The 25,187-nt window shown below is 37.2% G+C and overlaps 1 long non-coding RNA gene across 1 annotated transcript in view; it reads right to left on the bottom strand.

The window, feature by feature from the left end:
- The window catches only part of LOC104854878, a 25,499-nt gene extending 2,270 nt beyond the window's left edge, over window positions 1-23,229 (bottom strand). The window contains exons 1-3 of the long non-coding RNA XR_778231.2: window positions 23,031-23,229; window positions 20,511-20,577; window positions 18,978-19,071 (exon numbers count right to left, since the gene is read on the bottom strand). This is a non-coding gene — a long non-coding RNA (uncharacterized LOC104854878). The remainder of the gene's footprint in view (window positions 1-18,977; window positions 19,072-20,510; window positions 20,578-23,030) is intronic.
- Between the last annotated feature and the right edge of the window lie 1,958 nt (window positions 23,230-25,187).

Below are 25,187 nucleotides of genomic sequence, written 5' to 3'. Positions count from 1 at the left end.
AAAAAAAAAAAAAAAAAAAAAAAAAAAAGAAAAGAAAAAAGAAATGATGATTATGCAAAATATGTAGTCATAGATACTCCTCTCACTTTTCATAATAGTGAAAAAATTGGAAACACCTTGAAGTTTAACAGGGGGCTAATTAAATGCACTGTGGTCATCCATATAGCCGAATGAATGTTACACATGTGTTGAGAGTGGGCTGGGGATTTAGCTCAAGGTCCTGAGTTCAATCCCTGGTTCCCCCCACCAAATAAATAAAGAAGGCACATTTTCATCTTGAGGAAGATGCACTGAATTGTTAATAGTGTATCTTTGGAAAAAATGAAATTACAGAGTAACTTGTATCTCTATGACTAAATTTTTTTACAGGGATTGATCATTATTAAAAAAAAAGATGATATTCTTTTAAAAGCTTTGGTTCTCACTTCACCTCCTCATTTCCAAAGCTGTTCTGCCAGATTGAGCCACTCAGACCCTAGCTTACCTCTTTGAGTGCAAGTTTTACATTTAGAATTCTCTCTTGAAATTGTTCTAAGGAAGGGACACTCATGACTCCAAATAGCAGCCCAAGAACAAAGTAAAAGACCACAGTAGCATTTTTAGGGTTCTACTTACAGCTCTATTTCCATTCGCTGATGAAACTATCAGAATTGGCTTCCTTTTCAGTGTCAGAAGACTGAGCTGGGACTGGCAAGAATGAAAGGACCCTGCAGTAGCTTCTCATGTGATTGGGCTGTCCTGGCAGCAAGGGGTTAGTTCCTGGAAATGATCCTTCTGAATGCCTGGTGTGTAGGACGGGGAAAACCCTGAAGTTTGGATCCTGGTATAGCAAATTGCTTGCTGAGTGACCGTAGACAATCTATGAAGCAATTTCTTCACCCATAGAACAGTAATCATTCCTGTTAGGGGTTGTTTTAGAAAACAGTGTAATATTGTATATGTGAGTTGTTGTTAGAGTCAATCCTGCATCTTTCTCCTTTGCTGAAATACAGATTTGTAACTTTCTTGGGTTAATATTTAATGAACATTTAGAGTATGCTGAAGTCCTTAAAACATTATTTGCACTTCCTGGGAGTTCTATGAGATTATTCTCAACTCTTGTTCTCTCCATTTTACAGATGAGGAGACTGACAGTTTAACACTTGGCCAAGGTCACATAGCTGGTAAGTGGCAGAACTGAACTGTGTGATTCCCAAAAGCCGTGTCCTTTTTATCTTTTTAAAATTGAGGTGTGGATTTACATGCAATGAAACACACAGATCTGAAGTATAAAATTCAAGCAGTTTTCACAGATGTGTGCACCCTTATAATCCATCCTTCATAAAAGGTAAGAGTGTGTTCATCCTTTCAGAAAATTCTCTTTGTTTTTTCTAGTTTACCTAACTGCTCTACCACAAGAAGCACTAACTTCTGATTTCTGTCATGATTGACTGGTTTTGCCTGTTCCATTGTCGTAGACATATGTGCTCTTTTTTCAGCACAGTTATGTGAGACTGTTCCCCGAAGCAGGTGTTAATAGTTTTTTTAATCACTGAGTAGTACTCCATTGACTGTGTGACAGTTTTAACTATTCACCTGTTGACACCTAGCTGTTTCTTGTTTTCAGCTATTGCTAGTAAACCAGCTGTACAATTTCTTGTTGAGGTTTTTATGGATACATTTTTATTTATCTTAGATATACCTAGGAATTGTTAGCTTATATGGTAGATGTGTGAGAATCTTTTTATGAAATTGTCAGTTTTCCAAAATCTTTATACATTTTGTAGTTCTAGAAGTATATGAGTTACAAACATTTGATTTGCAAAATTTTGTATTATCAATCTTTAATTTTAGTCATTCTAGTGAGCATTATAAAATAGGGTTGATGTGGTTTTAATTTGCTCTTCTGTGACGACTAAGTCAATCATGTTTTCCTGCACTTATAATGGCTACTCATATATATCATCTTTTTAAAGTGCTTAAGACTTGGCCATTAATGAGACTTTGCTCATTTATTGCCTTGTAGACATTTTTGTTCTTGATGGAAGCTCTTCATCAAATATGTGTTGTAATTTCTCCTAGCCTATGGGTGGCTTTCTCTTTTACTTTTTAACTTTTTTTAAGTTTTGGAGATAGGGTCTTGCTATGTAGTTCAGTCTGGTCTTGAACTCACTGTGTAGCACAGGCTGGCCTCAACTTCAAACAGTTCTCCTGCCTCAGCCTCCAAAGATCTGGAATTGCAGGTGTGCATTACTGTGCCTTACACATACTTTTTAACATGTTTTATGAAGATCAGGATTTTAAAAAAAATTTTATGAAAACGAAATTTTTTGAATTTATGATTAATGTTTTCTCTGTCTTCCCTAAGAAAGTTTGGCCTAACCTAAAGTTACAAAGATGGATATTCTATATTTTTCTATTAGTTTTATAATATTTATGCTTATGTCTGTACTTTATCTTAAATTAATTTTTGTGTATTATGAAGTAGGAATCAAAGTCTTTTTTGTGAATATTCATTTGTTCCATCACCATGTGCTTAAAAGACTTTTTTATTGTGTATTTTGATGTTCTTGGTAAAAAACAATTTGTGTTTATCTACCTATGGACTTTGTATCTCTTTCAGCTATTCTTTTGCTTCATATCATGATTTCTTGATTGCTATAGCAATTAGTTAAGGTTAGTCCTCCAACTCTGTTTTCCTTTTCACATTTATTTTGGCTTAGTTTTTTTTCATTTCTATATAATTTAGTTGTTCAATTTTTAAAAGAAAAAGCTTAAGAATTTAGAGTGTCTTAATTAATATTTTTAAAATTTTAGTATTGAGATCTACATCTTTAAACTTATTGCTAAGTATTTTGTTTTTAAATGCTATAGTCATTGTTTTACCATTTATTTTCTAATTGTTACTGGTATATAGAAATGAAACTGATTTTTGTATATTGAGCTTGTACCTTGTAACACTGTTAAATTTGTTTACTAGTTCTAGTAACTTAAGAATAAATTCCTTGGGACATTTTATGTGTATATCTGAATAAAGACTTACGTCTTCCTTTTTGATTATGACTTTTATTTTTATTAACAATGCACTGGCTAAGATTTCTAGTTCAGTGGCAGACAGAAGTGATGAGAATGACATTCTTGCTTTGTTTCTTGTAATCCTAGTGAGAAAATATTCACTATCAAGTATAATGTTGGTTCTTGGATTTTCTTTTCTCTATTTATTTATTTATTTATTATTTATTTATTATTTATTTTTTGTTTTTTTGAGACAGTGTCTCCCTATATAGTTGAGACTGACCTGGAACTCACTATGTAGTCCAGGCTGGTCTTGAACTCATAGTGATCCTCCTGCCTCAGCCTCGCGAGTGCTGAGATTACAGGTTTGTGCCACCATGCACAGTTCTATTTATTTTTTAATTATGGCAAAATGCACATAGCATAACATTTACCAACCAAACTATTATTGAGTGCGTAATTCAGTGGTATTAAGTACATTCAGTTGTGTAACCATCACCAATGTCTATCCACAGAACTCTTCTCATTTTGCAAAACTGAAACTTGGTACCCAATGACAATACGTACCCATTCCTTCTGGGCCTTATCAACATGCAAATAAACAAATGGTTATATATGTAAGGGATTTTTCCTGGGCACTCTGTTCCATTGGTTTATATGTCTGTTGTTATGTCAGTTTCACCTGTTTTGATTACTGTAACTTTGTCTACCATAGGTACTTCATATGAATGGAATTGTATAGAATACTATGTGTCCTTTTCTGACTAGCTTATTTCACTTAGCATAATGTCCTCAAGATTTATCTATATTGTATAATGTGTTAGAATTTCCTTACTTCCTAGGGCCGTATGTTGCATGTTGTTTATCCATTTGTCCATTGATAGACACTTGGCTTTCTTCTCCCTTTCGCCTATTGTGAATAAACCTGCTATGAATGTGGATATACATAGGTGGGTTTATCCCTTTGAGTCAGTCCATCTACTTTCCCTGCTTGTTTTCCCTCCTTTCTTTCCTCCCTTCCTCCTTTCTTTTTTTCCTTTGTTAGTATTGGGGATTCAACCTAGGACCTTCAGATTGAGCTATACTCCTTACCCTTTTTATTTATTTATTTATTTATTTTTTGTTTTTTTTGAGACAGGATCTCACTATGTAGTTGAGACTGACCTGGAACTAACTCACTGTGTTGCCCAGGCTGGTCTTGAACTCACAGCGATCCTCCTGCCTCAGCCTTCCCAGTGCTGAGATTACAGGCGTGCATCACCACATCCGGCTTAGGAAATATACTCTTAATTTTTTGTTTTGTTTTGCTTTGAGACAGGATCTCACTGTGCAGTTCAGGCTGGCCTTGAACTTACTAAGTAGCCCAGGCTGGCCTCGAGCTCTTGGTGATTCTCTTGCCTCAGTCTCTTGCTGGGACTATAGGTATGCACTATCATGCCTGGCTTATGTTTTTAATTTTTCCTTCCTTCGTTTGTACTGGGGATCAAACTCAGGATCTTGTGCTTGTGAGGCAGGCATGGTACCACTGAGCTAAATCCTCGGGCCCATGTTTTAATTTTTGAGGAACTATCATACTGTTCTCCATATTGGCTTTACTATTTTGTATTTCCACTAATAGTATACAAGCGTTTTTGTTTCTTCATATCCTCACCAATACATTTTTTTAATTCTCATTTGCATTTTCTTTTTCTGTGTTTACTGGCTATTTGTATGTCTTCTTAGGAGAAATGTCTATTCAAGTCTTTTGCTGATTATTAAAATTGATTCTTTATGGGGTTTTTAATTTGTTTTAGTTGCAGGAGATCTTTCTGTATTCTGGATATCAGCCCCTTATCAAATACATGATTTGCCAGTATATTCTTCCATTCTGGAGGTTGCTTCTTACCTAGTGTTTGAGGCACAGAGGTTTTTATTTTAAAAAAATTGGTGGTGAGGCATGGTGGTCCACACCTGTAATCCCAGTACTTGGGAGGCCGAGGCAAGAGGGTAACCCTGAGTTCGAGGCCAACCTGGGCTACATGGTGAGTTCTAGGCCAGCCTAAACTACATAGCAAGACTCTGTCACAAAAACAAAACAAAACAAAAAAAAACTTTTACTGTTGGGTATGGAGTCCATGGCCTCATACGTACTAAATCACATATACCACCCCCCCAACCATCAGGGATTGAACTCAGGACCTTGTGCTTGCAAGGTGGACATAGCACCACTGAGGTCAATCCCCGGTTCTTAAGTCACATTCTACCACTGAGCTATACTCCCAGCCCCAAGTTTGAAGTTACCCAATTTACTTTTTTGTTTGTGCTTTTGTTGTTGTTTGTTTTGGTACCGGGAATTGAACTTGGGACCTTGCACTTGCTAGGCAGCCTGTGGCATGTTTGTGTTTGTTTTTGAGATAGGATGTCGGTATGTAGTTCAGGCTGGCCTCAAACTCAGTGATCTTCCTGCCTCAGTCTCCCCAGTGGCTGGACTAAAGATGTGTGCCACCACGTCCAGCTCCCAGTTTACTTACTGTTTTTTTTTTGAGACAGGATCTCACTGTGTATGTAGTTCAGGTTGGCCTTGAACTAATTAGATAGTCCAGGGTGGCCTCAAATTTAGCAATCCTTTTGCCTCAACCTGCTGGGATTATAGGTGTGTTCCACCGTGCCTTGATGTTATTTCTTTTTTTGCCTGTGCTTTTGGTATCAGCCACAAAACCTGAAAGTCTTTAATGTCAGGTTCAGTTTTTCTATATGGTATAAAATAATGTTCGCTTTCATAGTTTTCCATATGGGTATTATTTTTCCAGCTTCACATATTGAAGAGGCTGTTCTTTGTTTTACGGGGGAACCTTGTTTAAAACCATTTGGGGGCAAGAGATTTGGCTTAGTGGTTCTACCGCCTGCCTCATAAGGGCCTGAGTTCGAACCCCGGTACCAAAAAACAAAACAAAACAAAACAAAAACCCTTTAGGGGCCAGGGATTCAGCTCAGTGGCACTGCACCTGCTTCTGAAGTGCGCGGTCCTGAATTTGATCCCTGGTACTAGGGGAAAATAAAACATTGGGCCTTGCCTTCCTTGTAGAAGGCCCTAGTGTTGATCCTTAGCAACAAGAAAAAAATTTGCCACATATTTGCCCTGGGCTTTCTGTTCCACTGGTGCATATGTCTGATGCTGTTTTGATTACTGTAGTCCTATAGTAAATTTGGAAATCAGGAAGCCAGAGATTTTTTTTGTAGCTGTTCTTTGTCAGCTTGAGAAAGTTCCCTATTTGTAATTTGCTAATAATTTTTATCGTGAATATTTGTTAGACTTAAATTTTTCAAATACTATTTCTCCATCTCAGTATTTAGGTTGTTAATCTGACTCGCACTTAATTGAATTCTGAATTAGCTTTACAATCTTGAGGTATACCTCATGTGATTGTGATGTATTATAACTTTCATACCTTGCTGAATTCAACTTGCTAGTATTTTCTTACAAATTTTGTGATTATGTTCAGAGTCAAAGTTTGAGTCTTAACCTCAGTGCCACATTGCCTCCAGAAGCTTTTTCTTTAACTCGTTACATGTTTGGGGAGCACGTCCTACTTTAGTGTTGTCATAAGCTGCCACTAGTTTCTAAACTAGAAGTGGGCGCTCCCCTTCTACTTTGTTTTGGAAGTCTCCATCTAGTGGTTTATTCTGGAAGCGCAGAGGCAAAGCCTGTGGCGTTGCGCTGGTGTGCATATCCATCCAGACCACCAGGTGGCAACAAACCCCAGCTGAGGTGTGAATAGCAAAGCCTGGACAGAAAAATCGCAGAAAGCTGTACATGCTTGCAAAAACTTATGGCTGAATAGACCAGCAAAACAGGATTTTCTGAAAAGTAATACAGTTGTCATTCAAAATTTGAGAGAAGGGAGTTACACCTTTAGTTCATTCTAAGAGCACATACAAAAAATGCATGGTACCCTATTTGCCATCTCCCCTTGCCTCTCAAGGGTCAAAACTTTGGCTTATTCAATGGATAGTAACTTTTCTCTAATATTAGAGCGAAGTAGAGCAGACCTTAGCAATAGGAGATCTGAGTTTGGGGAGTGGGGACAAAAGGGAGTCCTTTGGGGGGGGAGTTGAACACATCACCTCACATGGACCTACATCCTCAACCCTTTAGACGTCCTTAACCCTTTCTTTTTATTTTTGGGACATGGTCTAGCTGTGTTTTGAGCTTGCAGTCCTCTTGCCTCAGCCTTCGGAGTAGTGGGGATTACAGGCATGTGGCACCGTGCCTGGCCAAGGATATGCTCTTCTATCCAAGACTTGAATCTGCTTCCTGGGAGACTACAAAAAGACACATGGATGGACCGTGCTGTCCTTTGAGTTGTAGGCTTTATTCTTGTGCAGTTCATTTATGATTGTTGTAGTCTAAGATGTGGATTTTTTTTTAATAAAGATGAAAATGGGAGAACAGATTTTCGTGAACCCATAATGAAGGTGTCAAAAAAAGGTCTGTTAAGCGGAATGTGAGATTCCAGAAAACTATAGGTACAATTTATGCGCCTATGTTAATTAAGTCAAAGGGATATTGTGAATTTCTTTCTTTCTTTCTTTCTTTTTTTTTTTTTTTTTTTTTTTTTTTTTTTTTTTTTTTTTTTTTTTTTTTTTTTTTTTTTTTTTTTTTTTTTTTTTTTTTGCGGGGTGGTTTGAGACAGTGTCTCACTATGTAGTTGAGACTGACCTGGAACTAACTCACTATGTAGCCCAGGCTGGTCTTGAACTCACAGCGATCCTCCTGCCTTAGCCTCCTGAGTGCTGGGATTACAGGCGTATGCCACCACACCTGGCCCGAAATTGTGAATTTCTAATGCTCCCAAGTAACTGAGAGGAGGAAACGTTTGGGGAAGACAGCTAGTCTGAAACAGTGTGAACTGGTCAGCTAGGGCAACTTGCTTGAGTGTGACATGGATGCCAGTTCTTTTACTTCAGCTGACTTAGACATATTAAAGACTTCATTACCTGCTAAACTTGCATGTTCCTGTTTTCTAGTTGAAAAGAACTCATTGGTAATTGACTTTTAAATATAAATAAATTTGTGGGAAGGATGATATGTATGCTTCAGTGGTTGACTTATGGTTCATATTTGAACCATACATGGCATAGTATACCTGTCAGTGTAATTACTGGAAAATTTAAAAGGATATGTTGATACAATACCTATCATTATATACAATATGTATCAAGCTAATCTGGAAATGATGATGCTGGGAGAGCCATAATTGACAATTATAAAGAAAGAATAGCAGCAATTGAAAACCACTAACTCCCTCAACAGTGATAATGGAATTCTGCGAACTGTAAGATTTCCCACTGATTTTATGTGTGCATTCGCAGAAAAATCTTCATAACTTGCTACCCATTTTGTGGCAGCCAGACTTAGTAGAATACAGATGAGTCTTATTAATTTTGGTTTCTAAACTGAAGTTTCTTTGTAATTACTTGACAATTTACTCGTAAATAGCCTTACCTCATGGGTAAAAATGAATTTAGCAGGGATGACTACTGGATGAATTCATTGAAGGAGTCTTTTAAGTTTATACCTTGAGAATCATGGGGCAGATGGGTTGTGGAAGAGGAGGAGAAGATGGAAAAGTAGTTGCAGCCTAGCTAGGATGAGGAGGCTCAGTGCAGCGGCCATTGGTCCCTAGTGTGTTTCTGACTGTGACTTAAACCAAAGTCTTAGTGCTGTAGATCTCAGGGCGGGGGTGAGTTGGTGTTCATGTTCAGTGAGTATGTGCACATTTCTGTAACACGGCCATTCCACTGTTGATAGGATAGCTATGTGATCAGTCCTATTGACATAATTATTATGTGACCCCAACACCAGTGTGTCTTCCAGGAATGATTTTTCCATGTGTTGAGTAGAGCAAATACATGACATCTTTCATGTAATTATCTTGTGCTGGGACTTTGGTGTCTGGATGTTTTAGTATCTTAGTTGCCTAGCAGTCTGTTAATATAACTGAGATGCAGTAGAAAAGGCCATAGCATCGTTTTCACCAGAATAATCTTGATTGTGAGAATAAGAGATTTTCTGTCTCCCTATCTTCCTTCCCCTAAGTAGTTCAATTGCAAGGAACAGAAAAACCCTCAAGCTAGTTTAAAATGGAGATGTTGTTGGAAAGTGCAAGGTTTCTCCTCAGGACCAACGGCAGAGAAAAAACCAAGACCAAGATTTCTTTTCCATCTCTTTGTGGCCATATGTCATCTCCTCTCCTTTTTTGTTACTTCTGGTTCATATTTTTCTCTTTTGATTGCTTCTGTGTTCATGATAGGGAAACGGCTGTATCTGCCCTGCTGTGGCTTGTTATATCTTTCTAGCATCTGTGCTCAGCACAGACTAAGTAGAGATTTAAATAGGAATGAGGGTAAGCCCAGATTGGTTCATGTAGTTTGTGTAATTTGTCTGGTGCCTATTTGAGTACCGGCCTGGTGACACAGTCTTAAGTTTGTGTATGTATTTTTGCCTTGCACACGATTGGATCTGGGGCTCGATCAGATTATATACACACATATAAGGTACTAGTGACACTAATCAGGCTTTTGGGAGATGTGAACTGAAAATAACTTCCGTGTGTATGGATTATTGCTTTTTGAAATTGAATCTGATTCCATAATTCCATAACTATTCCCCCTGAATAGTTTAGGTACTGTTGCACTTGGGTCTATTTCCAGGAAGATAGATTTGACTATTTAATTTCACTGAGATCAAGATTTAACCACTTACGATGTTTATGAAAACATACTTGAAGAGATTCATTTCTGGTATAAGTGGGTGAGGAGGTCAGCAAATCCTCTTTGTCAAAAAAGCAATTATAAAACTGAACAGAGGTGTCAGAACCAACCAAAGTCTTAACAACGTTTCACGGAAACCACTGAATATGAGCCAAGAGCAGCAGAAGTTTGTATTGCTCCAGATAGTTCCCATGTCTCCTAGCTCTGACAGTGCAATAGGTAAACCAGACTGGGGCAGGCCATGAAAATTAGCAGCTTTCCTACTGCTGTAGAAGAGGCTCACATGATAGGGATATTGTTGTTAAAAGTTGTGATCTTGGGGAAGAGAGTGTAGTTCAGGATAGAGCATTTGCTTAGCATGGTTAAGGCACCAAAAGAAAAAAAGGTGATGATTTGTGTGGCAAGTGAAACAGAGAGGCCTGAGGTTACAATTCTGTTTGAGACAACAGTGGACTAGCAGACAATCCAGGGCTTTCTTTACCAGGGAAGTCTGAAGGTGAAGCAACCATAGAGGGCTTCATGAGCTCCACACATATTCTGGGTGGATCAGGGATGCACGCTACAAGTCATTATGAGCCCATGCCATCCCACATGTCCCTGGCCAGTGCAAGGGGTATGCGAGAAAGCCCAGCAGAAAGTAAAAAAACTGAAATAGACATAAAAGCCTGAAGTGTGTGCTCCCCCTCCCAGCCACAGATTGAGTAGCAGAGAAAGTGTTCAAGATGGTTGGACTTCATCTTTGAACAGTAAGCTATGCAAACAGAGAGATTATCTATAGAATTGGGCTTCAAAATAAAAACAAAAGGAAAAAAGCCTCTGTCATTGCAGGAGAGTCAGGCTTCTCAGATTTAGTCCAAGAAAGGTAGTTAAAAACAGTACAAAAGAAAAATATACCATTACCATGAACCTTAGCACATTATTTTATTTATATATATTTTTTTGTTTAAGCACATTATTTTAAATGTTCAATATTCAACCAAAAAAAGTTTTTTTAGAGGGTAGGACTCATTCAGGGAAAACAGTCAGTTAGTGGGAATTGGCTCTGAATGATCCCAAATGTTGGATTGGGCACACAAAGACTTCAGAGCAGTTATAATAAATATTTCAAATAAATGAAACCGTATTCAAGGAAGTAAGAGAAAGTTTGACAATAGTGACTCAATACAAAGAATTTCAGTGTGAAGAACTTACTAGAAAGAAAAAGCGGAGTTGAAAACTATCATTATTGAAATGAAAAATTAGTAGAAGGGACCAGTGGCAGGTTTGAGGTGGCAGATCAAAACAGATTATTTAATATGAAGAACAGAGAGAAAAAAAAGATTGAAGAAAAGTGAACAGAACCTATGAGACCTGTGGGAAAACATCATGTGTGTGTTTGTGTGTGTAATGAGAATAACAGAAGGAGAGGGTGAGAGAGAGGTGCAGAAAACTGTTAGAGGGTCAGGGATTTAGCTCAGTGGTTCAGGCGCCTGCCTTGAAAGCTCAAGGACCTGAGTTTGATCCCTGGTGGTGGTGGGGGCTATTAGAAAAAATAATGGCCGGAAAGTTCCTGAATCTGGTAAACATTAAAATATATAGATTCAAGTGGTGTTGCTGCCTGCCTCACAAGTGCAAGGTCCCGAGTTTGATCCCCAGTACCAAAAACAATGTAGATTAAAAAAATTTGATAAACCTCAAGTATGACAAACATACATCAGAGTCAAATTCCTTTTTTGGGCGGGGGTACTGGGGATCAAACTCAGGTCTTTGCGCTTGCGAGGCAGGCAGTGGCACCACTGAGCTAAATCTCCGGCCTCAGAGTCAAATTCCTGAAAGACAAGGACAAAGAAAGTGTCTTGAAAGTAGCAAGAAAAGAAGGATTCAGTATATATTAGGAACAACAATAGAATTTATGATTTATTTCTGGGGTGATATATGCAATGTATAGAAAGAAAAAACTGTTAACCAAGAATTTTATATCCAGCAAAACAACTCATCACAAGTGAAAGAGCACAGTGCCACATAAAAAAAAGTTTGCTGCTATTGGAACTGCCTTAAAGTACCAAAGGAAGTTCTTCAGGCTGAAAGAAATTTACACTGAAGTCCCTGAGAAGAGGTGATGACTAGATATGATATATAGATGGGTAGATATAAATTTCTTTTAGTATTTTAATTTCTAAAAAAGGTGTAAGGTTCTATAAAGCGAGAATTACAATAGTGTATTTTTGAGTTTATAATATATATATATGTATATGGGAGTAATAGGAAGGTGGACAGGAGACATAAAGTATTAGGTTTCTATGTTTCTTGACTTAAATTATCTTAGGTAAAAAATGCATGTTGTGATACTGAAAGTAACCAACGAGAAAACAACAAAAAATAAGAATAAAAAAGATCAAGCCAGGGATTTTTTTGTTTTGTTTTTTTGAGACAGGGTCTCACTATGTAGTTGAAACTGATCTAGAACTCACTATGTAGCCCAGGCTGGTCTTGAACTCACAGATCCTCCTGCCTCAGCCTCCCAAGTACTAGGATTACAGGCGTGTGCCACCACGCCTGGCTATCAAGCTGGGGAATTAGCTCAGTGGTTCCACAACCTGCCTTGCAAGTGCAAGGACCCGAGTTTGATCCCTTTATTTTTTGGTACCAAAATATATTTTTCACAATGAGCAATCAGAATATTCTGAGGGGTAGGGACTGCAGCTCAGTGGTAGAGCACTTGCCTAGTATCTGCATGGTTTTAGGTTTAATATCCAGCTCTGCAAAAAGAAAAAAAAATAGTATTTTGGGTCATAAAACAAGTCTTTGATTATTTTCAATGAAATATTGTCTGTGACCACAGTAGAATTAAATTAGATATCTGTAACAGAAAGAAATCTGTAATATCCCTAAGTATTTGAAATTAGATAATACACTTACTGATCAAAGATGAAATTCTAAGTCAAGCTGTAAAATATTTTTAACTAAATGAAAATGAAAATGCAGCATCTCAAAAATAAACCACTTCCTATGCAGAACAAATTTTAAATGTAATTGTGCCAAAAATCATAAGGAAATTCTTTGGACAAACATTATTGTCATCTACTCCTTGCCAGGCTCCTGGACAGGATATGAAACCTAAGGCCCGTTTAAGTCCTGCTGAAGTAATTAGCCTGAGAGTAGAACCAGGAGTAGCTTGGAATTTCCTCATGGTTTTCATTCTCTGAGGGTGATAAATATGTCTGCCCTCTGAAGTGACCATTTCCACTATGGACCTGAAGCCCATAATTTTCTGTTATCCCTTCAGCTGTGCTTTCCACAGGTCCCCTTCATTAAAAATAGTTCACCTTCCCTTCTTTTTTCCTCTGTGGATTCTCCATCTGCTTTTCAGCCAAATGGAAGTGGATCCTGCATCTAAAGGAAATCTTTGCTTTTTTAAAAAAAAAACAGCCCAACTTACCATTAACTGGTGACTAGATAAAAAGATGTGGGGGACAGGCCAGAGATTTAGCTCAGTGGTGCTACTGCCTGCCTCGCAAGTCCAGGGTCCCAAGTTCAATCCCCAGTTCGAAAAAATAAAAAGATGTGGGTTTTTAATAAATAAATAAATGGAGTACTACTCAGACATAAAGAATGAGAAACTAGAGACATAGCTAAATGTATGTACATTGAGGCCATACTCTTAGATAAATAGGACACGTGTGTAAATACCGAATAGTTTCTCTGGTGTGAGAAACTAAAAGTGTAAATGAGGATAAAAGTGTATAATAGATAATGTGAAATAGGAAGAAAAGGTCCAAAGGAGAGGGAAAGGGAAAGGGAATGGGGTAGGGGAAAGGAAAGAAGGAAAAGGAAAAAATATGAGAAAAAAAAATGGAAACAAAGTCTTTGTAATTAGGAACAGTTGACGAGAGGCTAGGGGAATGGGGAAAAAAATAAGAATCAAGATATATCATATAAAGGTACAAATTCCCAATGTGAATGTCATCATGTTGTATACCTATGGGCCGGGGATTTAGTTCAGTGGTTCTGCCACCTGCCTTGCAAGTGCAAGGACCTGAGTTCAATCCCCAGTTCCAAAAAAAAAAAAAAAAAAGGAATAATACCGAAAATGTATCAATAAAATTAATGAATTTTTAAAAAGCAATTTTAGATGATTGTGTTATACAACAAGGTTTGGGCAGCACTGGCCTGATGCTCCTGTTTTTCCTGAATTCTTACAATTATTTTACATTTTTTCATTTGGCTTTGATTTATCTTGTTCTTTTCATATCCATTTGTGCTATTCCTTCCTGTCCTTGCGAAAAAAACCAGAAGGCTAAATTGATAAGATTCTTCTACTGTTGCCATATTTGACTTTTGCTGTGAGACTCTTATTATCTTAGACTCAAGTGTATGATAAATTAGTCATAACTAAAGCCCACATTTTCTTATCATTAACATGAAATATTTAGTGGCTTATAGGATGTAGAGAATTGATATTACTTACATTCTAATTTTTGTTAAAAATGTGCATTTCCCGTGTCAAATATTTTTCCTATCTGAGGGATATGATTTAAAAAGGTCAGAGTGAGTCTTATAGGTTTGGTCAAAAGACAGTTTTTAAGTACATTTGAGCTATAATAACTGGGCATTTATAGCATGACATACCATATAGCTATTCAAAAATATAAGGATGATATAAAAGATTGTTGTGGATGGATATTTATAATATATAGCTGAATGAAAAGGCAAATTATAGAACAATGAGTATAAAATGAACTGATTTTTGTTTAAACTACCACCAAAAATGCCCCAAATTAGAGATATGTGTCTGTTTTCTCTGTGTGTAGATAAGTCTCCAATGATATACATTTTAGATTATGATTTTTATTATCTTAAATAATGTTAAATAATTTCATATGTAGTTTCCTTGAGGGAATGGACTGGAGATAATGAGGACAGATTTTTAACTTTTACTTTGTTTATTTGAACTTTTAAATAGTGAGCATGTGATTCTTTTTAATTTAAGAATTATGAGGGGCCAGGGATTTAGCTCAGAGGTTCTACCGCCTGCCTTGCAAATTGTATATGCAAGGACCTGAGTTCGATCCCTGGTACCAAAAAAAAAAAAAGCTGAGCATAGTGGAACATGCCTGTAATCTTAGCTACCTGTGAGGCTTAGGTGTAAAAAGAATCTCAAGCTCAAGTCCAGATAGGGCAATTTTGCAAAAAATGAAAGGAACTGAGGGTGTAGCTCAGGGTAGAGTGCCTCTGGGTTTAATGGTTTAATCTCTAGTACTATCAAAAACAAAGGTTGTTTTGAAGATACGTGATGTGAAGGTGTATCATTTATTATACTGATAAAGTAGGATTTCTTTAAGTCTAAAACTTTGAAAAAGAAAAAAGAAAAAAATGGGATTTGGAGTACTGCCTTTGTATTAGAACCAAAAATAGTAAGAGAGATGTTGGCTAGGAAATTGGAGTGCACCTGGAGGAGCAGTAGTTGTCGGACTCTGTGTGTATGTGCTTTGGCTTCCTTGGGTTGTTTGGTCCGCAGTTTGCATTCATTGATCAGTGAGTCAATTTAGATTCAAACCCACCGACAGCAATGAATGTTGAGTGCAGCCATCAGTGTTTCCAGTTGGTGGAGTAGCCTTGGTCTTCCTTGTCTTCTGGCTCTTCTTTTCCACATTGGTGTTTTAAAGTCTGTTAGTGTCTTAATAACCAGGCATCTGAGTGGTTGAGGACACATGTAATAATAGATCCCATTGATGCTAGAGCTTGGAGGTTCTTAAAGATGGAAAAACAATGAGAAGACAGGAGCTTCTGGAGAGCCTCACAGGTAGCTCTGTGACCACACAGGCAGTGCTTGAGCGGTGGTGACTTTACCAGAGCTGAGGGACCCTGCTTCTTCTCTGTTTCAAACCAAGAACTTTGAGTGCTTTTGCAAGGTGAATTAGTGGAAATTCTGTTTGGAGTTAAGTAATAGCTTACATATATTGAGCCTTTGCTCTGTGCTAAGAGCGGTTCAACGCACTTTATATGTTATCTCAGTGAATCTCAAAACCCCATGAGGTAGGGAGAGACAGACTCAGACACTTGCTCAGGGTCACACAGCTAGTTAGAGGGTTGAGCCAAGATTCATCCCAGTTTTGTCTAGCTCCAGAACTAAGTTTGTGCTTGAATATAACAAGAATTTAAATAACCAATGTAGACATTGCTTTGTGCTATTTTTGCTGATTAAATCTTCCCTTCCTCTTAATGCAAAACGTTTGAAGGCATGTGGGAGAAATAGAAATAAAATATTTGACTGGGTTTCATTCCAGAATGAAGTACATGTCTTTAATAAATTTTTCTTGATATATTCTATTTCTCACCAAAATTGTGTATTTACAGGAGATATTTAAGTTCATTACATATTAGCACAGGGCTTTCCTTTACCTTGTTAAAATGAAGCACTGACTTGTCAAAATGCATCAGAAAACCAAAAACAATGGGCAGTACAAATAGTTGGGAGCTGCAGAGAGATTCACTGGACCACCTTTGGTGGATAGGCCACAAGACCATGGCAGGTGATCTCATGTCACATGTGAGGTACAGCCTACTCCTCTGCTTCAGGAAATGTAGTGTTGTCTGTAAGGACCCCAAGGTACAGTCAACGGTCAGTGGTTTTTTTAAATCCCAAACTCACCGACAGCGTTGAATGTTCCATGGAGTCCTTTGAAGGCTGGCCTGAGGCCCTTCTTCAGCTTGTACCAGGGACCCAAGGCCAGTGAGCCTTGAGAGCTCTACTGGTGGAGACACATTTTTCCAGGTTTCAAGTTAAGAGTAAACTATGAAATCAATTTGTATATAGTAGCAAGGTAATAAACTGCGAGATTGTAGATTGCAGTAATTTATAAAACAGACTCAAATAGATGTCAGAAAATGACTTTGAATATTATTTTGTAATTCTGAAAATGTCAAATACCCAATTTTACAGTAGTATTTTAATTATGAGAGCAGGGGTAGGAAAGATTAACATGTATTAGGGACTTACTGTGTACTAGGATTTGTATATTTTATCTCATTAAATTCCTCACCCCATGTTTTCCTGATGAAAAAAATTGAATCTTAGAAAGATGAAGCAATTTTCCCAAAGTTATGTAGTCAGGAGCCAAGGTTACAAGCCAGAACTTGAACACTAGACTAAATTATTTCATTTCTCACAGACCATGCTCTCTCTCTTCCCTATCTACCATAAAACTTATTATTATTTTTGGTACTGGAGATTGAACTTGGGACCTTGTGCTTGCAAGGAAGGCCGTGATACCATTGAGATAAATTCCCGCCCCTTATCATAAAACTTATTGATATCTGGAGATAGAATCTTCACTGTAGAGCTAAATCAAACATGTAGATTTCCTCCTCTTGTTTGTAGTAATAGCAGGTAAGTTTGCAGGCAAAACGTTTCATAGGAAGATGGAAGACAATTAACTTCCATAATTGGTGATCTCCCTAGTGAGATTCCTGGATCACTAAATTAGTACAGAAGTAGCAATAATACCTAACAACTTATTTTCCATTTTGAAAAGGTAAAAAGTAAACAAAAAATTCACCATCTAATGGAAAGCCTACATTTCTTATCAGTAAGGACTGAGTAAAATGTCGTGTCTTTGTTTGGTTAAAAGGGTATCAATGCATATAGGGCATAGTGGTTACTTTTGATTATTTGTTGAATGTCTGTTTTGAAAAATCTGGAAAATGAATTAATATTGACCTGTTTAGGAAATGGGGTTTATTGGGCCAGGGACTTAGTTCAGTGGTTCCATTGCCTGCCTTGCAAGTACAAGTTCCTGAGTTCGATCCCTGGTACCAAAAAAAAAAAAGAAAGAAAGAAATGGGGTTTATAATGGGAGGTGTCCCAGACTACTCAGTAGGAAAAGGTCTTACAGAACTGCTGGCTAAATAGAGGTTAATTTTAAAATGGATAGTTATTACCATTTGCTTTAGGTTTAAACATTAAAAGGTTGACGGTTCTAAAATTCATTTTTAATATGATGATGATAATGATTTTGTAATGCTAGTGATTGAGCCCAGGGCTTGGTGCAGCTGCTTTATCACTGAGCCATACTTCTGTCAAATTCATTTTTTTTTAAACAAGCCAAATGGTATACATTAAGAAATTCCCAGGTATAATGGCACACTTGTAATCCCAGGACTCAGGAGGCTGAGGCAGGAAGACTGCTGCAAGTTCAAGGCTTCCTGAACTACATAGCAAGACCCTGTTTCAAAAAACCAAAAAAAACCAAAAAAAAAAAAGAGAGAGCGAGAGAAAGAAATGAAATAATAATAACCACTGAGAATTTGATTTAAATGTAAATGGTTTTCATTCTGTATCAGTTTTATTCTCCCTCAGATTTCTCCAATTAGTCTAATTTGTTGAGCTTTCAGCGATAGGATTTTATTGCAGACCAAAAAAAAAAAAAAAAAAAAATTAAGCAACTGTTACTACTTACTATTTTAAAACTCTTTAATGGATTTATTATTTATTTATTTGGTACTAGGGATCGAACTCAGGACCTTGCACTTGCAAGGCAGGTGTGGCACCACTGAGCTAAATCCTTGGCCCTTTAATGGATTTATATTAAATGATCCTTTGAAGAAGTGTCAAGGCCTACACCAATTGGGTATAAATATTCAGACTTTTAAAAAACACTGATTTGTGCTGCATCAAGCCATTCAATGCTTGCAAAATACCATTCCTTAAACTTGGCATTCTAGAATGCTTTTTGTAGCCTTGAGAAATAACAGAAGAGTGAAAGGTAGGTTTCTGGAATGACATAAGAGCATTTCCTATTGTGTTTGAGATAGTTAACTTTCATATAGAGCCTGGCATGGTGGGCACAAATTCTGTAATTCCAGTACTCTGCAAGTTGAATCAGGAGGATCACTGAGAGTTTGAGGCCAGCCTGGACTATATAGTAAATTCAAGGCCAATCTGAATTACATAACAAGACCCTGTCTGAAAACAAACAAACAAAAACAAAACCTTTCATAGCGTAAAGGCCTTTATCATTTTTATTCTTTCTTTAGGCCCTTAACTTCAGTTTTTATTGTTGAGCAGGTTTAAGGCAGATTAGGTCTTTTAAGTGAATTTGGCTAAGAGGATTATGTACTCAATGCAGGATAAAATCTAAAGGATTAAAAAAGTTAAGGGTTAATCCAGCTAAGATTTAAGGTGAACATTTAATAAGCTGATCTCAGGTTTGTCCAAACTCTCCATGCCATTCCTGTATCATTTCACTTACCTCCTTTCTTTTCCAGAGATACCATGAAATATGGAAACCCACATCTCTCCAACTTGGAGCTGTAAATGTTTTCATAGTCCTTCAGGGCCTCTTGCTATACTTGGAAGAAATAAGAAGTACAAACTCAATGAAACAGTATATTTGAGTGATTAATAATAGAACAGTAACTGTCTGAGGTGGCTGTCTTCTGAGGTACTTCTCAAACACTGTGCAGTTAGCCCCTCTAGAGGGATTTGGGGTCAGGCTGCTAGCCTTGAGGTTCTGTTTTGTGGTAGTGGAAATTGAACCCAGGGCCTTAGCTCTGAGCTACAGCTCCACTTTTTTTTTTAACCTTTAAGACAGGTTCTTGCCAAGTCATTAAGTTACCCAGGTTGGACTCAAACTTTTGATCCTCCTGCCTCAGTTCCCTAGAGTGCTGGGATTATAGGTATGCACTAGCATGCCCCCGAGGATAAATTTTTAAATTATGAAAATGACAGCAGTATGTCAGCATGAATCTGTATCCTTTTCAGCTCTGAGTTGTCTGCTCCATTTTTCTTATTCAGCATGAGACTCTTAGGGGTCTTTTCTATACTAGCCCTTGCTGTTGTAGAGCCCAGTTGCTACCCAGGGAACTGAGCACACTACAGCTGATGACAAAGAGGGTGATTCACATGCTGGTGAGATATTCTACAAACCACCTCAAGGGAGAATGAGAAAGGAAGGGTTAATTCTGCCTCGACCTGCTGGGAAAGTTAGATCAAAATAGGTCACATTTGATCTGGGCTTTAAAGGTTTACTTGAATTTTTACTAGACAGAAGGAAAGATATTCCAGTAGAGGTGAAAACCATGCAAAGAAAATCCCAGAGGTAGGAAGCTCAGGTAATGGTGAGTAGTGAGATTACTCTCAGTGTCAGTTAATGTCTCTTAAGACATGAGTCCAGTAGCACTTGGTCTTATAACACACACAGCTTTGGAAATTAAATGATTATATATAGGGATGAGTGTGCAAGTGTAATTGCTAAGTTCTCTCTTCTCCCATTGCTTTTGTTGCATAGGTGCTGAAATAGAATAAATGAAGTACCTTATTGTAACAGAGTCTTCCAAACTGCATAATGTGGCTTTCTTTTTTTTTCCTTTAAAATTACTATAATTTAGGCTGAGCATGGTGGCGCACACTTTAAAACCCCAAATATATATATAAATAAATAAAACAAAATTACTATAATTTAAAATTTTTATAGATTGTGTTTATAAAAGCATTATTATCACATACCCAAGAACATAGCTTTTGAGGCCAAAATTGTGATTGTGCAATTTACTGGCTTTGTGGCCTTGGGCAAATTACTTTACCTTTTTGTTGTCTCTGCTTCCTTATATATAAAATGCCAAATATATATATAAATAAATAAAACAAAATTACTATAATTTAAAATTTTTATAGATTGTGTTTATAAAAGCATTATTATCACATACCCAAGAACATAGCTTTTGAGGCCAAAATTGTGATTGTGCAATTTACTGGCTTTGTGGCCTTGGGCAAATTACTTTACCTTTTTGTTGTCTCTGCTTCCTTATATATAAAATGGAGTCGGGGATTTAGCTCAGTGGTGCCGCTGCCTGCTTCGCAAGTGCAAGGTCCCAAGTTCGATCCCCGGTACCAAAAAAAAAAAAAAAGGAGACGATGATAGCCTGAACCTCATAGAACAGTGGTGAGGGTTAAATGAGTCACCATGTCAAATTTTTAAAATAGCTCATGGTACAGGTTAGAAGCTGTGTGTATTTTTGTTATTTCAAAATTGCTTAAATTATTAAAATCATTTATACCATTATTTATATGTTTGCCCATCATTTGGTTTCTAGTCCACAGATATAAATTAAAGTACCAGTTCTTTCATGGTCAAAAGAATTTCTGACTAGCTAAAAACATTTTAAAATTACTGTAATTAACCACTTTCTTTGTAAAGTTTTCATTTGCATAATATTCAGTTTTCTCAGTCTGTAAAATGAGAATATTAGTAACTTCATTGATTGTGAGGATTGTTAGATAATATAATTTAAAAATCTTAAAAAATCTATGGATTCTCTTTCTAAATACATGCACCTAACCACAAATTTTGAAGCAGATTCAGTTATAGAATCTAAGAGCTCATCCATTGCCTCCAGGAGGTTTGATCTATGAGATTCTCTTGGTACTTTTGAAAGTCCTGATCTTTCCCTTGCTAGCAGGGGTAACCTGCCAGCCATGATGCTGCTGTTGCTATCATCTGGTCACACCTATCGCTCCCTTCCTTGTAGCACAACCTGTGTGGTGAAACCAAATGGCAGTGGTTCCTGGAAATGTAGCTAATTAGACATCACCAAGTTCTGTAATAATTGCACATAACAACCATTAATTACTAACTTGGTGTTTGTACAATTATAGCTTCTAAATGAAATTTCCAAATGAGAAGTCACAAATATTTGAATGAATGTGATTGTCTTGCATTGCAATTTCTTATTTTCCTTCTCTTCCCCAGCAACTACTTGGTTTGTGACTGCTGATTCTGGTTTTAAGTTAGCCTGAAACAGTGTGGGATTTCAAGGCAATGCTAAATGTAGTGTTTACTGAATATCAGAAAGGAGAAAAGGTTAAACCCCAAAGATTGTGATTCTACCTGGGGATTATTGATTACTCTTGTATTTAGTCTTCTTGAAGTTTTACCAAACCAAGGGAAGGAATGGAAAATTATATGCAGTAACTTAGAAAACTTTACATTTGATGTAGGTTACTTCAGATATTGGGGATGATTCTGCAAGGTAAGAGGAAGTGGGTAAGCCAAGTCAATGAGATGTCAAAATGTCCTAGTGCTGAACACAGTATTTTTTCAAATGAGACATACTTCAAAACCTCCCAGAACACTCTGGGGGCTACCTGAGTTCTCCGCCCCACAGTTAATGTGACTTCATGTGTCCGAGATATTACTACTTTAGGTTTTGCAGATTTGTAAGAAGCAGTACTTCATTTTTCCATGGTAAATTTGTTCATAGGATATCTGTAGTCAGTGAGCAGCACTTCTAGTTAACTCAGTCTTTCCTTTTTTTACAATAATGAAACTTTGATATATTAGCAGTAAGACTAGGTATTTCTTTCTCTGACCCATTATAGTTTATTGGGTTAAATTAATCATATGGCACCTTATACTTCAAAAACACTCTTTAAAAGTTTATTATTGCTCTAGGTAGATCATTGCTGGTTTTAAGCATCTTAAGTTATGGATAAGTAGAGTTGCTTGTTTATCATAACAATTTTTGCTTATCCTTAACGTTCAGGAACATAGCTTTTTGTATGTTACTTTTCCTATTTCCAACAAATAGTTGAATATTTACAACATATAATATCTTAAAACCTTTATTTCTGATTATGTATTCTCTAGAAAAATCTATACTTAGATCTACCTCATACTTTCATAAATGAGATATACTATAATACTAGGTTGAACCAGCTATTAATAATTGAAATGTACTGGTTTTAGACTTACCATTCCATTGCTAACCTGAAGTTGGACAATCCCTGGTTTTTGATTGGGAATGCTAGTCATAGATGGGGAAACATTCTGGGTTGAAAGAATAGAAAATGAAGCTTCAATCCGCAGTTTTACAATTTAAAAAAGTAACATGAGTCTTAAAGATCATTCATTCTAGTGGATTCCAAACCTGACTGCATCGGAATTAAAAGTGTGAGTGGTAGAAAAATGTAGCTTGTTAGCAGTGCAGATTCTTAGGCATCATCCCAGACTTAGTAAATCAAATTTTCTAGGAGTAGGTTTTATATTTTCCAGAGGTCCCCAGGTGATTCTGAAGCAGTCATTTCATAGGCTTTTGGGACTTCATGATGTCTAAAAATATAAACGGAATGAGGAAGCAAACATAGGAGAGAAATGAAGATCCTAAATCACACAACAGGGTCAGAGTTGAAATCCTCGAATCTAGATGTATGTGGTTTTATTTTTTAGACACTGTCCATAATGAATAAAGCATGTCTTCTTCGGAAGTTTCCTTATATCTTAATGACCACCTGCAAAGTATCTTACCTTCAAGTCCAACATAGCCTTAGGGATGCACACAGAACTTTTGCAAATGGACTGCTGATTGTGGATTTGATATGCTTTCCTGAAGCATTTGACTGAGTAAATAATGCTGAGTAGGTTGATTTAAAAGCCATCCTTGAGGGCTGGGGATTTAGCTCAGTGGTTCCACCTACTGTCTTGCAAGCTCAAGGACCTGAGTTCAATCCTCAGTACTGGAAAAGGAAAAAAAAAAAAAAAAATCCATGGTACGAAATGAGAAATAGCTGTTAGGTGATCAAAACTCTATGACGATGCTCTAGGCTTTGACATTTGTCAGCCATTGCTGCATTTTACTGCTTTTCTCTAATCAAAGGTGACTATTTATTGCTGGTTGGAAGAGGTTTGTACAACCTCTGGCTGCTCTCTGGGGAGGAATTTATTTTAATTGCCAGGTAGAGGGTAGGCATGATTTTAATAAAGATCAAGTAATTCCAAACCTTCTTCTGCTTGAACTCCTGGCCAAGTGTCCATCCTCAGGAGGGAGTTAGTTGGTGTCAGCTTCTGACTTGTGACTTGAAGTTATTTCAGAAAAGCCAAAGGCATTACAGAAGCCTTTCCTGAGTTGGCAGGCAGGAGTGGCACCAGGAATCAAGGGCTGACACAAGCCATCGGCCTATAAAAAGTGGATTTTGAACACTAATGATGATTTTTGTCAAGGCTCAGTGTGATAAAGCCTGGAGGACTCAGGTTGGGGCCTCGTTTGCATAGGAAGGGATTTGGAGCTTAGAGGAAACATGCCAAGAGTTTTTGCTGTCCTGGTTTTGTCAGTGATGAATCCTTCACCCCGGCTCCTGTCACTCCTTAAAGGATGATAATGCAAGTACTGGATGGGTGAGATAGAGAAGCAGCTTGGCATACTTAGTTTATCTCCGTTTGCTTGTTTCCTTGTGGTTCTCTCTGGAACAGAATTTGTAAGGCCGCACTCTAGGCTAGTGTTTTGTTCTGTGTGTATCTGAAGGCATACTGGGCCATGGTCATAAGTATTTTATTTCCATAAGTGCCACTATGCTGGTGACCATACGTATGGAAGGCTTTTTTGTTGATAATAAAGTGTTATTTTCAAATCTCAGCGCTGTCATTTTGTAGCTGTGTGACTTTTCACAAGTATTTTGTTTGTTTGTTTGTTAATTTTATTTTGAGACAGTTTTGCTAAGTTGCTCATACTGACCCTCAACTTGTGATCCTCCTACCATAGCCTCCCAAATAGCTGGGATTACAGGAATGTATGTGCCATCTTGCCTGACTTGGCAAGTATTAAGTTTAACCTCAGTTTCTTATCTGCAAAGTGAAAGTAGTAATTAATTTTACTTATATCACAGAGTTGTTATGAAAATTAAATGAAATCAGGAATATAAATATACCTGGCATATAACTGTCACGTTGCAGTTACTATTGTTATTGTAATTATTTGTTCGAACTTGTTTACTGAGAAGGGTGAAACATTGTCTTAGCAGAGGAATTGTGTAAAAAGAATTTAAATTGAAGTCAGTGCACCTAGGCTACATGTTACTTAAATTATTACACCTTTTCATCGTGAAACAAATTATACCAGCCAAAGCCAAACAAAATCAGTACTTATAAGGTCTCTTGCCACACAGAATCATCTGTAGAGCAGTGGTTTTTTAAACAGTTGGACTGAAGACCTTTTACATTCATAAAAATGATGAAGGTTCTTAAGTGCTTTTATCAAAAGCCATATATTTTTAGTGTGTAGAAATTGCAATTTTAAATATTTTAGTTTTTTTTTAAAAAGGGGCCAGGGATTTAACTCAGTGGTTCCACCTCCTGCCTTGCAAGCGCAAGGACCGGAGTTGATCCCTAGTACCAAAAAAAAAAAAATAAATAAAATAAGGTACAGGTATTTAGCTGAGCAATTCCGCTGCCTTTGTCTGAAGCACGAGGTCCAGAATTTAATCCCTGGTACTGGAAAAACAAAACAAAACAAAACAAAACTCTATAAAATAACTCTAGGGCAGGGGATTTAACTCAGTGGTTCCACCGTCTGCCTTGCAAGCGCAAGGACCCGAGTTTGATACCTGGTACAAAAAAAATAAAATAACTGTGTGTGTGTGTGTGTGTGTGTGTGTGTGTGTGTGTGTGTGTGTGTGGGGTGGTTGAACC

This window comes from Fukomys damarensis, unplaced genomic scaffold, assembly GCF_012274545.1.
Source record: "Fukomys damarensis isolate Sample0158 unplaced genomic scaffold, DMR_v1.0_HiC HiC_scaffold_36, whole genome shotgun sequence".
Taxonomy (NCBI): domain Eukaryota; kingdom Metazoa; phylum Chordata; class Mammalia; order Rodentia; family Bathyergidae; genus Fukomys; species Fukomys damarensis.
The sequence above is the reverse complement of the archived record's forward strand: the minus strand, read 5'-3'. Positions and strand labels throughout refer to the sequence as shown.